This window comes from Cololabis saira, chromosome 9, assembly GCF_033807715.1.
Source record: "Cololabis saira isolate AMF1-May2022 chromosome 9, fColSai1.1, whole genome shotgun sequence".
Lineage (NCBI taxonomy): Eukaryota > Metazoa > Chordata > Actinopteri > Beloniformes > Belonidae > Cololabis > Cololabis saira.
In genome coordinates this window covers 38,622,814-38,635,860 of record NC_084595.1, presented here as the reverse complement: position 1 = coordinate 38,635,860, position 13,047 = coordinate 38,622,814, and the positions used below count along the sequence as shown (strand labels likewise).

General features: G+C 38.9%; 1 protein-coding gene across 4 annotated transcripts in view; it reads left to right on the top strand.

Moving 5' to 3' along the window:
* The first annotated feature begins 7,180 nt into the window (after nt 1-7,180).
* slc20a2 (solute carrier family 20 member 2) overlaps nt 7,181-13,047 on the top strand; it is a 57,331-nt gene continuing 51,464 nt past the window's right edge. For 3 of the 4 annotated variants that reach the window (XR_009783121.1, XM_061729543.1, XM_061729542.1), the window contains exon 1: nt 7,181-7,432. The gene's annotated coding sequence lies outside the window, so the exon portion shown is untranslated. Of the gene's footprint in view, nt 7,433-7,563; nt 7,588-13,047 lie in introns of those variants that run through there. The other variant, XM_061729545.1, reaches the window with a different exon arrangement.

The window sequence follows — 13,047 nt, the reverse complement described above, 5'->3', positions numbered from 1 at the left end:
TGTGTGCGGAGCTCCGAGCGCGCATGCACGCGGCGGGGAGGGAGGCAGGGCGGCTTAGGTGATCAATAACATGATCTATAACATGATCTGCTGCACGCCCTGATTATATACGCGCATGCAAATTGAAATGAGCTGCATTCAAGAAATGCAAGTCCCATCAGGAATACAAGTGCAGCATCATTAATGAATCAGCTGTCCTTATCAGGGTTTGTGCTGATTACAAATAATATAATATATTACAAATAATAGCACTGACCAAAACACCTGCAGAAATACTGCAGGAATGACATAGCAGCAGTTAAATGCAGCCTTCTGTAAGCTTTAAATATCCACTGGGCTTACATCAAATACACCAAAACACAACAATAAAAAACAGTTTTCTGAATTTATCAATATGACTCTGTCCTTCACAGGATAAGTAAAATGGATCACTGCAAAAACTCAAAATCTTAACAAGAATATTTGTCTTATTTCTAGTTAAAATGTCTCATTTTAGTAAAAAAAATGTCATTACACTTAAAACAAGACTCATCACTGGAAAAAAACAACAATTTTCACCTGTTTCAAGTAGATTTTCACTTAAAATAAGTAGAAAAATCTGCAAGATTTGTCCCATTGGCAGATTTTTCCTACTTATTTCAATTGAAAATGTACTTGAAACAGGTGAAAATTGTCAATTAAGTTATTTTTCTGGTGTTACTTTTCTGGTGATGACTCTAAATGTTGAAATAGCAGTAAAACCACATTCATTGATGAAATTAAATAAAGGATAGAAAGGGGGGATGGCAGTTTTACAGGGGGGATGATTTTGACCGTTTTTATTTCAGGGGGGGATGCCGTCCCCCCTCATCCCCCCTCAACTCCAGTACTGCTTGTCAGGAAGGTAGCACAATACAACCTTCATTCCAGTCAAAAAGTCTGGAGGTTGTGTTCAATTTAGATTACAACAGATTGCAATGATTTGCAAATCTCGCTTAACTCATATTTAATTCCCAGTAGAACATAAACAACATATCAGACAGTGAAACTGAGACATTCTGTCATTTCATGGAGAATATTAGTTCATTTTGGATCTGATGGCAGCAACACATCTCACAAAAGTTGGAACAGGGGCAAAACATGGCTGGAAAGGTATCTGAGACAAATTAAAAACAACTAGAGGAGGATTTAACAAGGTCAAGTAACAATACTCTGTATAAAAGGAGCATTCAGAGGATTAGAGTCTCCAATGTGAAAATGATCACCAATCTGTGACAAACTACATCAAAATTTTATGGAACCATCATATATATTTTCATTAAACAAAATAACGAAACTATAACATTACTTTATCATAAATACAAGTTTATATGGCTTGTTTGAAAAATGTGAATATAGCACATAAAAAGTGCTATAGTAGTGCTAAAACACTATTGAAAAGGGAGTTAATATGTTTGTTTATTGTGGTGATAGTGCAAGAAAACTAAAGATAAACAATTGGGGAATACATTTGTTAAATTTTTGTCTATACTTCGGTGTCACTTTGCAAACTTTGCATCTCTATGTCTAGCCTAAATTGACAGCATTTTGTTTGTTTTCCCCAAAAGCAGATGCTAAAAAAGCTGACTCAATCTTAAATAAACAAATGAATAAAAGAAAAAACAAAGTGAAGTACACCGTTCTCCGTCAGATGAAATTTGAAGAGAAAACAAAAACGATAACTAGTTTGGAGACAAATAGTACACTCACAATTTCCTCCTGCTGTTGAAGAAGGGCATGCATGGCCTCTCTGTGTGAACTTTGCATGCCTCTATGTTTTCTCTGGGTTCAGGTCAAATAGGTTAATTGGTGGTTGTAAATTCCCCATACAAGTGTGTGTTGTTGTTTGTGTTTGTTCGTCCCTGCAGTGGACGTGCGACCTGTACAGGGTGAACACCCGCCTTCAGACGAACAGAACAGGCTACGTTCCAGCAGAGCCCAGAACAAGAATAAGCAGATGAACAGATAATGGATTGATGGATGATATGAGTGTTAACCATTCATGGTTGTCTATTTGTCTGTGTGTGTGGCCCTGTGATGGACATTAGCAAAGATTGCCAACCTTTGACCATGAATAGAGGGTCAAAGTAAAGAAAATTGATAGATGGGCTAATTTGATATAACCCTTCTGAGAGCAGGATGAATTGTCATGATATGGTTTTCTTCCAAGAAAAGACAACAATAGAATTTCATGGCATACTAAATTTCCTTTGGGATCAATACAGTATCTATCTATCTATCTATCTATCTATCTATCTATCTATCTATCTATCTATCTATCTATCTATCTATCTATCTATCTATCTATCTATCTATCTATCTATCTATCTATCTATCTATCTATCTATCTATCTATCTATCTATCTATCTATTGGAAATGATGAGAAAAGTAATAACAATAGACAGCTCATTTGAGTCATTTTTGAACCCAATTTAAAGAGGAAATTGAAACATTTTCTTTCCTGGGATGAATCCTTCAACTTGCAGAATGTCTATAAAGACCCTGATAAAAGACAATAATCCAAATAAAGCATTTAAAAAAAAAAAAGCTAATTACTGTAAGCTGTGCAGTAAAGAAAGCGATTATCTAGAACTAGAAGTTCTCAAGCACAGCTAATGACTGAATCAAAACTGAATGAGATCGATCTTTTTGACTCTGCTCCAGATGTTCAGCACATTTAAGAAAAAAAAAGAAAAGAAAAAAGGCCATGTAGTTTACTGCCAAATATTGATTTATCTCAACGAGACGGATTGTGCCAGGTTTCTGAAATATCATTTTTCGCCACAAGATGGCAGCAAATATTAATTTATTAAATAAATGTCACAGTGTTGTTGAAAACGTTTCTTATTTAGGGAGTGGGGAAATTGTATTTTTGTGTGCAGTGCACACTGTGCACTAACACTTTTGATCACATCTATATAAGTATGGAGCAAATAATCAGCTAAAGCTGATATTAAGCACGAGTCTGTCAAGGTCAAAAGGGTAGCGGCAGCTCATCGTAGGTGTAAACGGGTAACTTACAGAAATTCCTAGAAGGGTGTGTTGAGAAGATTATTTAGCCATCTAAATTTAAGTAAAAATAAACAATTTTGTTCAGAAACTGGTTTCTCTTGTAGATGGAAAACGCAGTCAGGGCAAACAGTGTGGGCCATGGGAAGTCAACTCAGATGTCCCGTGGAAGCTCGTCTCCCGGAGCTTGAAATCACATGCAGTTAAGAGATAAGTGTATGTTGCAGCCCCTTGAGATACGAATGAGCGCAGAACTTCAAAATCAGGCGGTACGGCTCAAATTCTATCTTGGGTTTCCAATCTGTGTTTTCTTTCCCAGTGTTTAATCAAGACAACAGTCGTTCCTCTTTCCTGGAGCACATATTTCTATAAACAAAAAGCCTCAAAGAGAAGAAACTGTTGTCACACTTCAGTGAAGTGAAGTGTTCAGAGAATGGGCCTAAGAAGTGAGGAATGAGGAAATCATCATTTCTAAAGTTGTTTTTTTTTTTGCACAAAGGACACCTGCAAAGGAAAAAGGAATATTATGTAACTCTTAGTGAGCATGTTGGCTTTGACTATTCATATCTCTTCTGTGTGAAAGCAATTTGTTGATGTTAAGAGGCCATAAAGCTTATTCTACTGTACATATGACACATTTGGAGTAAAGGTTTGTTTGAGTGGTGGGAGTGTATTCTGAAAACGTGATAAACACCACACCCAAGCAGACTTGCCTGGACAAGAGGTGAGCAGGGAGAGTCACCTTATCCAGTGTGACAGAAACAAACGCGCAGATTCCTTAATAAAAGTTCTGTTTGCAAATCTCTACGTTAGTTACACAACTACTGACACTGTTGCAAAATGACTCATTTTTTATTTTTTTTAACAGAAACAGTGTTCGGCACAGCATCAACTGGAACCAAACAGGAATGAGAAGACTTCTGAAAAGCTAGTCCAAAGTCGATTAATTTCCTGTAAGTGTGATGTAGATGTGATATTTGTTGCGTGACTGCTAGAGGGCAAACAGTACATCTGAAGATACTGAGCCTTCTGTATTTGTTTCACACGTGCTGTCTTCAAAAAAGGTTACACATAGCCTTTCAAACAATGCTGCTTCACAAGGGATTTTAAACAAAAAAACACTAGCATTTTTTTTTTTTTGCAAACTGGAGGATGACTTGGCTTTGGTGATCCATGAACCTCAACTGATCCATCAACCTCCATATATGTAAGAGGGAATCCAGTTAAAAGCATTTCACAAAATGCATTTTTAAAATTTTCTTGCCCAACTCTCTTAAGCATTTGATCCTCTGACGTTCAGAAGCCCAGCAGAATAATGTTCTAGTCTTGCCCAAAAGCACACCATTAAGATTTTGGAGACCTTTCTATTTGGAGACCTAGAAGTCAAAGTGACCTGCGATGATTTTATCCGTTAATCTCGTCTGGATGGGTGAGCGCTGAAAAGAGTCTTCCGCATTTGATCTGCCCCCGGACCCCCGTGAGATTTTACAGGATTATGAAGACAGGAAAATCCTGCTGGAAGTGTTGAAATGATGTGTTGAAGGGACGTGTTTACAGACGGTTGCCCAATAAGCTGGTGACTTATTGCACCTTTTGCCTTTTTTTATGTTTTTATTATCAGGCCGGGCACAGGTGGAACCAAAGAGTGCAAAAGAGTGAGTAGTTACACTCTTACAACAGCTTAATAGGGCAATCAAAGAGGAAATCATTTCTTAAATCATAAAAGAAAGAAAGACAGTGCTCCTAACTTATGTCTAAAAGCAACTCTGAGGATGTTTCAAACTCACGAGAAAATAAAACAAAGTCACTGGTTTACCATATTTTAATTGTTTCACATATAGGCCTTCAGTGAAATCTGAAAAATCTCTGCATTGAGGTTGAAACTGATTTAATTACCCTCCAACACACCCCTCCTTCCTCTCTTCCACCCACTGTTGTTGACTGGCTCAGACGGTTACATAACGTGTATGCCTGGAGCACGTGGCCACAGTAATGGATGGCAATATATGGAGGGATAAAACATTACTGTCTACCCTGTGATTATCCACCTCACATATTTCACGTTTAACACGTTCAAAACACGAGCATTGTGAGCTGAAGCTGGGGCCACAGAACCAGCACGGGCTGGATTTTTCCATGCCTCAGAGACTCCTCTCATCCCAAACACTGAAGTTATCCACAGTGAAAGACCTTGGAAGAGGAGCAGGAGTGGAATTTGCTTTTCTCTGCACGTGAAGCTGCACACAGCTGGGTCACTGCTCTGTATTGTTTACTGGTTTTTGGCATCGTTATCCCAGTGAATACATGGAGTGGGACTCTGTTGTTGCCATGGGTAACCTGACACATTTCACATTTTCCTCAGGTTAAGTGGCTGGAAATGGGATGCTCCACTTGATTGTAGCTAAAATGGGAATAAATATTGCAGACTGATCATTCAGATAGATCCCGAATGATTTCTAAAGGACGTGATTGTAATCAGATTTTTTCATGCATCTTAAGGATCCTGTATTCCCCATATCATATAGAGTCCTTACAAACACCAGGAAACTGGACCACATTACACCGGTCATGAAATCGCTCCACCGGCTTCCAGTGAGTCAAAGGATAGAGTTTAAAATCTTACTGCTGGTCTACAAAGACCTGAATGGTCTTGGACCAAAATACATGGTTGATCTGTTAGTTCCTATGAAGCTCCCAGACCCCTGAGTTCATCTGGATCTGGTTTGTTGTGGTTCCCAAGAACCAGAACCAAGCAAGGTGAGGCAGCGTTCAGTTATTCTGCTCCTCACCGGTGGAACAAACTTCCTGTAGACCTGAGGTCTGCTCCAACTGTCAGCTCCTTTAAAGGGGACCTTTTATGAAAAAACAAGTTTTTCTCTTGCTTTAACATGTATAAAGTGGTCTCCCCTCAGCCTGCCAACTCAGAGAAGGAGAAAAGCAACCAAATTCTGCAGTGTCTGTACAGCCGCCCGGATGAGCCGTCCAGTGTGATGTGGATCTACGAGCCAATAAAATTCTGCTCCCTTTCGTTACGTAACCAAAATGCAATTTGCATCGGTTGGCCTCCGATGGGTGAAACCACGGCCACAACTAACTCCGCCAGCCGGAGCTTCCGCCATTTTTTCGTAGCGGTGTATTGCGTCATTCAGGCAGCCAATCAGCACAGTGCCTCATTATCATAGCCCCGCCCACTCAGAATCCCACATAGATAATGAGGTTAGAGAATGGGAAGATAAAGACATGGCCCAGAGGCTGAATTTCTCATTTATTTAGCAAAAACAACCAAAAGCTTGTTTTTAAGACATTCAAGGCCTGTTTAAAATAGGTATTATATGCCATAATAGGTCCCCTTTAAATCAGGGTTAAAACATTACTGTTTACTGAAGTGTACTCTTAAATTAAATTATTACCTGCTGTACTCTACTGCCCTTAGTTTTAACAACTCGTGCTTTTTATTATTTTTTAAGATAAGATAAGATATTCCTTTATTAGTCCCACAGCGGGGAAGTTCGCAGTGTACAGCAGCAAAGGGGATAGTGCAAAACAAGAGGCATCAATAGAAATAATAATAATAGTGTAATAATATCAGAGTATGACACACTATAAACAGTACTGGTATATACAATAATAACAATAATAATAATAATAATAATAATAATAATAATAATAATAATAATAATAATAATAATAATAAATACTGGTATATAAAATAACAGACGGATATTTACATGATTGCACGTTGTAGTGAATTATATATATATATATTTATATATATATATATATATATATATATATATATATATATATATATATATATATATATATATATATATATATACATATTTTCTTATTTTATTTCATGTTATTTGTTATTTACTGTTTAATGATGTTTTGCTGCTTTTAATGTGGATGTAAAGCACTTTGAATTGTGTTGAATTGTGCTATACAAATAAACTTGCCTTGCCATATGGGCTTCACCTTCCACTCAACTCCCTCTCTCTCTCTCCCTCTAGCCTGATTTATGGTTCCGCGTTATATCGACGCGTAACCTACGGCGTAACGTACGCGTTGATGTAACGCGGAACCATAAATCAGCCTTCTCTCCCTCCCTCCCTCATCTGAAAGCTGTCATCCTGCCTGTGCAGCGCTGGATCGACGGATCAACCCCCCCAAACGCCCGGATGAGAGACGACGTTCAGCGCAACATGGTCGCATGAGTTAGCCCAGTGGAGTGCAACCATTCAGGGGGGCGTCGAACCAGCAGCCACTGCAGGAATCTGACATTTTCCCCGCAAACCCCCGCAGAGCAGAGCAGAGCAGAGCGGTGCGGGCACGCAGCGCAGCAGCGGCCAGAGGCGCGGAAGACCAGGGACGGTGGTGCGTTCACGGTGTCCTATTTCGTGGGTAAGTACATTTTGTATTGCGAAAAAAAAAAAAGAATCGCTGCTCATGTACCCCCCCGCCCCCCCTTTTTGTTGTCGCTTTCGGTGAGCTACTTTCACTGCCCATTTCTTTTTTTTGTGTGGCGGGTCTGCATTTAAAGAAGAAGAGCGGGCCTGGTGAGTGTGGACATTGATAAACATGCCAATGTGTTGAAATGAGCGGCTGTCCTCCCGTGTCCGTAGCGCTCACCCAACTCGTGTCGCTGAATTACTGGAAATTTTCCTCATTTTACCATTAAGGGCAACATTTTATCCTCGTGTATACGTGTGTACTCTTGATGTTAAATCAGTATCGTAGCCACCGGTTGTATGAGTGAATGGGTCGCCGCTTACACGTGTTTGACTCACATCCGACAATAGCAACAGTTCACCTCGGCTGGTCTGTCTTTTTGTCGGAGATTGAGGGAGAAATGAAAGCAGAAAGTATGAATTAGCTCATATAGCAGTTTTTTTTTTGAGTTGTTGAAATAATTTGGCTTTTTTTTTTTTATCACGCGAGTTTATTCCTCTGTCGAGCTTTAGAGTGGTTTCCGACACTGCGCATGCGCGCCATGCGACCCCACTATCCCTCACCGCCTAATATTAGTAGTATCTGGGGGACCAGACGGCCATAAACGCATCACAAATGCATTGGGGAGCCTGATCTGTCTGCACTGGCTGTGAATGCTCTTTTATTGTTTTAGTGCTGTTGGGAGTGCATTGGTATTTAACAGAGGTCGTTTTCATTATTTCCTTGTTAATAAGTTAATAAGTCAGTCAGCCAGCCAGAGACGGAAACAAAACATATTTATATTAATTTATTGTGAAATGTAATTTGTACATACTAGTGGCTCCCCCTTCAGGGTATTTCCTCGTTGTAATAATACATTTTTCTCCCCCAAGAACAAGAGTCTAGACAAGTATACTCAAGTTGTTGAATAGAAATATTACACTGCAAGAATATTCCATATGAAATCATGGGTTGTATTTTCCACTGTTTGTATTATTTGCCCACCACTTGCCACATCGGCAGATCCAATTCGATTTTTCACCCTTGATTCTTTCTGCTTTAGATGGCCATAATAAATATTATCTTATTACCTGCATACGTGGAAGTCGATTGCACTAATGCAGCAAGAAGTTGGTTTCCAAGTTAATGATTACTCTGCTTACAATGATAAGAAATAGCCAAAAAGGAGAATGGTGGGATGGACCACTGCCTCAGATATTTCCCTTTAGAGGTTTGTTTTCGTAATTGCTTTGTTTAGAAAATGGAACATCAGGACTATTGCATAGCAGCTGCTCACAACTAGGAATGCCACTTATTTATTACACCATCCTGTCTGCTCTTAAGCCCCTAAGATAGATACAGAGTTGTAATATGATAAGATATGCACATTGATGACTTCCTTTTTGTCTTGTTTTTACTCACTTTTATGCTTGGAACGTGTTAACATGGGACTGCACAGTCTGCTCACTCGCTGGTAAAATTACTTGATGTGGAACATGTCACCGGCTTCTCCCACCAGTCTATATTTGAGATTCGCTTCAGTACTAATACTTGTTGTGCCTTATACAGAGCGAGACGAGACAATGTGTGCAATGGAGTGAACATCTGGCTACCCAAGGCATTCTTTAGCCCTCTTTGTTTTCTGCTGTGGTATTTCTCTGGTTAAGCAAAAATAAAATGACTAGAATTTATTTGAAACTTTAATCATACTTTGTGGATAGAAAAATGTGTAAATGCCTCAGAAAAGTAGCCTGCCTGTCTGCCTAGAAATGGTTTCTGAACTGGCCCCAGTGTTTTTCGCAGGCTCGTGCATGGGTTTATAAAATTAAATTCTTGCATACACACAGGTGGATAATCTCCTGCTATGCATTTGAAACTGCCTGATTTGCTCCGACAACCCGCTTTCCGCAAATCGTATCAGTTAAGCTTCCATGTTCGGCTGTGCCAAGTTTTAGCAGACAGCTTTGGCAGAGTTCAAAAATGCTTATTGCTGTCGTTGCCCTGCGTCTGGCTCGGCCTTAAGAACATCCCTCTCTATCTTGTTGATAAGAGGTGGGATTGAATGGCTTCACTTCACATTGACTGTACTTGACCAGTCTTTTGGGAGTGTACTTCTTTTAGAAAAAAACAAATAACAAGCAAAACAATTGATTGTGAGTGATTCACATTTAATTGTAGGCTCGGCGGCGACAGAGTGCAGCCACAGCTTAGACCACACCGTCAATAGACTTGGCCCAAGCCATAAATCCAAGCGCTTCATGCTGCATATTTAATGTGCAATTAAGCCGGGCAGTTAACTCATGTGTTTTGTAAGCTGTGGGCTGAAGTCAGAGGGCAATACTGTTTATATGTACATAAGGGAATGGCATGTGAACAGTACAGGGTTTGGTTTTTTTTGCTGTTGTTTTTTTTCATCTTTAGGAAGGGGCCACTAGAGTTTACTGGCTGCCATGCGGTGGTGCTTTCACAGTATACATGCACTTTGAAAATTTACATTTTCTAGGAATCTTCTGACATCTATGACTGTCCCATTAGTTCCAGGTCAGTGTTTGATTCACCTTAAGCCATTGCTTTGTAGCGTGAATGTCCTACATTCAGTGGTGAGGAGAACAAGCTGAACTATATTAGCTCATAGATTACCTCAGGGCAGGTTAGACTTGTTTATGAAAGGCATTTATTTATTTTCCCAAGTGCAAGCCATCAATAGTCTTAATGCAACATGTGTTGATTGCAAATGTGTAGTGCAAAGACAGATTTCAGCAGAGCTTAAATCACCCATAAAAGAGTGGATGTTATGGTTCATTAGCAGATGAACCTGCTCCCAAAGAGACGAGCAGTCAACACCATGGATGAGCGTTTTCAACTTAGACTTTCAGTTCAGAAATGACCATCACTAAATAATGGACATAATCTTACAAATTTAACAAAAATTAGACTGTAATTCCATGTAGGGTGGGGCAAGTTTTTCAGGCCTGAAAATCGCAGTTTCCCACAGAATCCGATTATGTTCATCACTGTAAATATAAACATACCGGTAGCTGTTTGCAGTTACGTGTGATTAACAGACAAAATGTTTTCCTTTTTCCTCTCTTACTCACAGTCACATCCTCACAGCTGCTGTGCTGCTCATTGTCCCTCTATGATCAATGCCTGGAGAAAAACTTAAACTCTAAAGTTAATCAGTTGGCAGTGCTGTCGGGGTGATCGGTTTTTACTACCCCAAAGTGGTCAAATTGGTCACAACTGAGTATCTAAATGCTAGTTATTCCAGCACCTTAAAGGCAAGGGTATGGATTTTTCCATAAAGATGATTATATTTTAACAAGCGTTTGGTTCTGAATGGACTTGTTAAGTTAAATGGTTCCATTCAAAAGGACATCGGCATAAAAATGAATTAAGCATCTAAATAGGATATTTTGAACAGCTGAAAAATGAACCTGCCATTGCTCTCCAGGGGATAAACCATGACACGTATTCCTGTAAACATTTCTCTGTGGGAATGCAAAACCCAACATATTACATGTTCACCTGGTGTTTCCTCTAGATTTTCTCGCAACAACACCAAACACGAGTTTGTCGTCGTAATGGTTGTGAGTGTTTTGAATTCTTAATTTAGCAAAATGTTCAAGTTCAGCTTATTTTTAATGATCAAAAGTTTGCTGACTACTGCAGGTAGAGGCTACTTGGTTAAAGTAAAAGAAAAAAGAAAAGTTACAATCTTTTAATGTCACTAATTCTTACTTTCATGATGATCTTATTTAAATTATGGGTACTGTTTACTTGGTAGTCTCTTAATCAGAGTATTTCTTTAATCTGATTAATATCAGAGTATTGCTGACCATGTATGGTGGGTTACTGAGTGCAGAATTTTGAATGTTTTTTTTTTTTTTTTTTTCTTCTTTAAAAACACATTTGTACTTACCAACAGAAAAAAGACAGGATTTGACCTTGAGGACCAACATGAGCAGAAAGGAAAAAGTTATGGGAATGGCGCTGGCATTCAGTTTCCATGATGGCACTGCCCCGTGGGTGTGTCATCGTCTGTGGGCAGAAGGGCACTTGGCACCGCGACCGATAGTGTTACAGTCGGAGAACAGCCTGTCTCTCTGATCAACCCACCTCACCCGGAGAGCAACAATCACCCTGTTATGTCTGAGCCCTCCTTCGCCATGGCAACATCACATGATGGCACAGGATGACTGTGGATCTTCATGCTTTGCTTGTATGTGCACGCTATGTATGTGTGCTTGTAACAGAGATACTTGATCCATGCCGTTGCAGAAAACCTGGTTAGGGGTGTCATGGATCACGTGGAGCTTGAAAATTATTTTTTATTTTTTTGTCATAAATGGTCAAAAGTAAAAAAAAAAAAAAAAAAAAAAAGATGAAGAAGCACACTTTTGCATAGACATAAACAGAAAGGCGAAGCATCCAACATGATACTGTAACAGAAAACTTTGTCAAAAACATATTGAGCAACTTGCAAGCGATCAATAATGAATAAAGTTTTGATGTTTATTTTAAAACATGCTTTTGGGTCAGGAGACTACCAGAGCTTGAAAAAATAAATGTAACAATGTAGGCTTTGAATCCAGTTTGTAAGTAGTAGTGTAGTTTAACATTATTGTTTAACCACATCTAAGTTGTAAGAACATAAAACAATTCAGTATTTGTCTGGGCACTCAAATATTTGTGGTTTTCGCACATTTATAAGCACATAGCCAGGTTCAGACCTTATTCTAACCTAGTTTTAGACTTCCAACAACTAAAAGTGCTGAAGCATGTCTGCCCTGAAACTGCTGAAAATAAGATAAAAAAACAACTATTTTTTTTACCTACAAATGAGACTTTTTGGGGACATAAAGCTGAGCTTTATTTATTTATTTATTTATTTATTTATTTATTTATTTATTTATTTATTTATTCATTTATTTTTTTACTTTGCACTATGATTGTGGTATTTTTGTGAATATTTGTGCTTGATAAATGTCGGCATTTAAAGCCAGAATTTACTAATTTGAATCAGGTTGATGCTCTCGGACTTCTTGTTAGTTTTCCTTCCCTGGTTGCTTTGAAGTAAGTGGAGCCTTTTAAAAATTATTTTAGGAATAAAAAAGAATTTCTTTAAAAAAAAATCTAGGTTTTTCATTTGGAAAGAAAAAAAGCAAAGTCATACCATTATTCGGTAAACAAACAGTCATTTATTAGCAAGTGTGCTTGTCATGCCAGTTGCATCATTTTCCCTGACCTATTGTGTGTTTTTTGGCGCTGCGTGTGCACTCCACTGGGGTCATGAGAGCCGTTTTGTAGTCTTTCTGGTCGCCTTCTGTAAGCGGCCGAGTCTGTATCAAAGCGCTGTCACACAGAGCGGCTCTTGTTTGTGTGCTGGCCTGGTGTTAACTATGCTAATGGCAGCTTACTCCTAAACCCCCCTTTCTTTTTTTAAATGTTGAATGGGTGTTTTTCCCCTCTCAAGTACATTTATCAGGGCTACCTACGTCTTGCTTTACCTTTAATAAGGCATACCTCTGCCAGTATTTCCTTGGGGGTTAGTTTGACATTTTTGAAAAATGTTAAATGGTACATCA